Source organism: Stegodyphus dumicola, chromosome 1 (genome assembly GCF_044657685.1).
Source record: "Stegodyphus dumicola isolate Sdum_Otavi_A_Nest chromosome 1, ASM4465768v1".
NCBI lineage: Eukaryota > Metazoa > Arthropoda > Arachnida > Araneae > Eresidae > Stegodyphus > Stegodyphus dumicola.
This window is the reverse complement of record NC_140768.1, coordinates 265,959,110-265,963,759: the sequence shown is the minus strand read 5'-3', so window position 1 is coordinate 265,963,759 and position 4,650 is coordinate 265,959,110.

The window sequence follows — 4,650 nt, the reverse complement described above, 5'->3', positions numbered from 1 at the left end:
TATAGGGCGGTGGTAGGCCTCAGTAACAGCTGACTTCACAGTTAAATTCGTCACTGAAAAGCAATTCGCACTTTTTGCCTTCAAAGATACATTCATTCTCGCTGGCACTTGGCCCTATTCTAAGAATATATGGACGAAATGTGAGTAACTGGGTATTACGCAAAAGCAGTTTTCGGCGACCTTTTTACGGTTTATATTTATACTACGCTGCATATTTCTTCTTAACATTAGCCTTCAGATGAAGAAATTTCGTCTTTTCCTCATTTTTCAAACATAATGATGCTTTTTATGAAGTTTTATTTGGCAGCGCTATCCATGAATAAAAATAGAACGGCACATCCGTCATGCAAAATAGTAGTCAGAGACTTTTATGAATGGAGTCCAATTCTCTCGGCTCTAGTCAATGGATTAGAATGGTGATATAATTAGCAAGGTTGTTAAATAATACCGACAATGAACTCTTAAGTACTGGCAATTAGGTTTTAGTTTTTATCGACTCCGAACATAATCAAGAAACTTACAACTGTAACTGTGGAGGTAACTGTGTCCGCATATTAATTGCTACGCTGGTGAAACGTTCTGAGCCAACTTGGAATTTAAAATTAATTGTGTAGTCTTTAACAACTAGGCTTAGTTTTAAATTTGAATTTGACGATTACTTTAAGTTACATCGCTACAAATGCTGGTTGATATTATCAAGCACAAGAAGTGTGTTTATGTTCACGTTCTGTTTTAACAAAACGTTTGTTTTAAACCTTTTCAAGACTCTGCTGTTACTTCAAGGTGCGACGATAATTAGCTCTAATAAGTCTGTTAGGAGTTTGATACTACGAAGTTTATGCTACCAGTCAAGGCCAAACTCTATAAAGTCATCAGTGGAGTACATTATAAATTACATTAATGCATGAATATTATTATAAGCTGCCTTATGTAAAACATAGACTTGTTAAGAAATGCTTCTATTGTTTTAATTAGCACTTTTTTTAAGCACCACAGTTATAATTTGAAAGCTAAATTGAAAGTCTTAAATCGCTTTGAATATCAGATTACCGTCTCATGGAATATAAACAATTTTTTTACGTTAAGCAAAAGACAGCACTTGTTTAGTATTAAGATTTATGAATACTTCATAACGTAGCTGAAAGAAAGGTACGAAGAAAGTTCCAAAACGTTAGGAAAACAATTTTTTTTTTTTTTTTTTTTTTTTGTTGTTTGTTTTGTTTTTGTTCTGCAAACACAAGGAAAAGAAGAGAAAAGTTATTTAAAGCAGACTGTATTATATTTACTAGCGTTTCTCACAAGCATTCAAGCATTCGAAAGAAAAGACATACTTGCCTTACTTCTCCTCCCGGATCCTTGAAACAGCGTGTGTCGTAACTCATATTTAACATAATCCATAAACGTTTTACTTCATTAATTTGTTAATCATCTTATTAAATAATTTAATACGGTTTATTTACTTCACATGTTGTTCCTCCCAAAGCTCGTTTTAAATTTAATAATATTTTTATAAAATATAGAGAATATTATTTCAGCTTGTCATGGTGATCGTTTCATGTGAACTGTCACCTCTGAACGTGATTGCTGTTTCGCAAAAATAAATCTGTGTTTAAAATCAATTCAACAACTCCTATTTTTATAAAATGTAGAGAATATTATTTCAGCTTCTCATGGTGACCATTACATGCGAACGATCACCTCTGAAAGTGATTGATATTTCCCAAAAATAAATCTGTGTAACATCAATTTAACAACTCCCTAAGGTTATAACGTATTTCTCCCGCCTTCCTAGCGTGCCTTCGTGGTGTAGTGGTTCTGCACACTGGGCCGGTATTCTAGAGGTCCGTGGTTCGATTCCCGGGGAAGGCGTTGCTAATTTTTCACCTCTTCTGCTTCCAAAAATTACCTAATGTCTCTACAGTGGCGCCCGAACTAAAAGGGTGTAGGATGATGATTCTCCTCACCCAGGATTTGGCGATTGGATCCCCTAAAATCCCCAGTCACCCTTTAAAAGATGGAGTATATAAGATATATCTCCCGCCTTCCTAGCATGCCTTCGTGATGTAGTGGTTCTGCACACTAGGCCGGTATTCCAGAGGTCCGTGGTTCGATTCCCGGCGAAGGCGTTGCTAATTTTTTATCTCTTCTGCTTCCAAAAATTACCTAATGTCTCTACAAGGTGACATCTCTAACATCCGCATATACTAGGATCAGCTGAATTGTGAGTGGTCGCCTTAGGGATGTTTCACTGTTTACATATTATAGTTAGCACGTATAGAAGATGCAGTTTTTCAAAGTTACTGATAAGAGCTTCACGAAACTAAATAAGCCGTAAATCTACCGTAAGTACTATAAAGTAGTTAAAGAAATACCCATGAGTATTGCTTTTTGTTTCGCCATTTCACGGGGTTGCTGGATTCTTTCATTTTTGGAAGTTGGAGAGTTTCTTTTTCTTTTTTCTTTTTTTTATTTTTTCTTAATCTTTGATCATTTTATCGTAGTTCCTGTTGCGTGTTTTTATGCATCAGTATTATTGTTTTATTTTCTGTGTATTGCATTCTTTAGTTTTTTTTTTTTTTTTTTTTTTTTTTTTTTTTAACGCTTACCTTCTCTTCGTTTAACGCTATATTATCTAAGGTTCTTATTATCATTAAGAAGTTTCGTATTTTAACTGTTGTGCGCGCGCTCTTCCCATTTTATACTTTTAGTATTCACCACCTTTTTCTGCTTCAGTTTGATACGTCAGTGCCAATTTTGTACGTTACAGCTTAAGTATATGAAATTCTTGAACCGTCTCCACCTTTTGCTTAAATACATTAATATATAATTCCTAAATTTATAAAGTTAAATGTAATCACAAATCTTCTTTTCACGTTTCGAAAATTATGCATAAATTCAAATTGTCCCTTTGTCACATTATTAGAAATACGCGTGTCTAAAGCTCAATACAAATTATATTACTTTCATTCGCAAAACCCCCAAATCTACTTTAAATTTTTCCTCTTTTAATCATAAATCCTGACCTAGAATCGACATTGCTTGCCAACGTCATAAAAAAGTTCTTGCTTCTACTTTTCCAAAAGATTGTAGAGTCATTAGGTTATATCGATGCAAGAACATCAAAAATGTACAATGCTTCGCGAGAATTCAAACTCCGGACCTAAAGAATACGCTCGAGCATGCTTCCATTTATACTACGAAGGCACGTCGCAAGGAGAGAGAAAATACTTCATATACTCCTCTTCTGAAAAGGCGACTAGGGATTAAAGGGCCCACTTGCCAAATCCTTGTGGTGAAGACTTATATTGCACCATATTTTAGTCCGAGAGCCAGTTTTAGAGTCATTAGGTTTTATCAACGCAGGAAAGTGAAAAATGAGCAATGCTCTAGCCAGGATTCGAACTCCGGACCTCACGAATACGGGTTGAGCGTGCTTTCAGTTACCTCATGTATGCGGAAAGGAGAGAGAAATTACCTTATAGTCTCACACCTCAGTCGCCTAGCTCCACTCATCCTATTAATCGCCCCACTGTAAATACTAATAGAATTTTTAATATCCCTAACGTTAACAAATCATCAGAGGATCAGATGAAAATATTAAAATATAGCTTCAACTTTTTAAAAGCAACTAAATCTTCAGTTCATGAAAACATTGCTCCTATTGGAAAAGTTTTCACATTCTCTAAAATTTCAGAAACACAGAAAGATACAGTCTGCCTCTTAATTACTCATAACTTTAATTTTAATAGCAAATCGTTTGTTCGAATCTTAACGAAAAGGAAAGGAAGGCCTTACATGAAATTCATTCTAACCCTAACAGTATTATTTCCATAGCTGATAAGGGTGGATAGATCGTTGTTATGGATAAACAAACATACACTGATGGAGTCATGAAACTAAAGGCCCATATTGTTCGATGCTTAAGGATCCTTCAACTTCTTACCTCACGAAAGTTAAGGAAGCTATTAAATCTTCTCAAATACTCCCAACTCAGTTTAAAAAATCACTTATTTCACCTATTATTGACTGTACTAGGTTTTATGCTATCCCTAAAATCTACAAAATTGGATTTTCTTTTTCGACCTATAGTTTCTAATTTAAGAACAGCATCATATCCTTTGACCAAATTTTAATTTCTCTATTTTCTGCTTTACTTTCCAATAAGTCGCTCAAACGGGAAGGTGGTAAAGTGGTTAGTCACTCTGACTACCGTACCAACGGGCCTTGTTCGAATCCCGCAGAAGGCATGGATGTAAATTGTCTGTCCCTTCATCCGAGGCAACGGTGTGACTTCAGAATAAAATGACGACAGCTTCTGGCTTTAGTAGAAGCCAAATCCTAAAATGGCTAGTGTTCAGTTTTAAAAATTTTTATGCCTTATTTTATCTTTTTCTATAGATGGCGCTAACCTCGCGCTAGATGTTCAATTCGCAATGTATTTTTTTTTTTTTTTAAGTTTGCCGTTTCTTTGTGGCAATAGATTAAATGAAACCAAACGACTAGTATTCGATGCTAACAAAGAAGGAACTCATGTAAACAATTCTAACAGCTGATAAAGTCAAAAGCTTATTCAATTCTTTGAGTCTTTTTACTGTATCAAATTCAAGTATTTCCAGGTAAATATAAGTCCATGAAAATTCAAGATAAGCT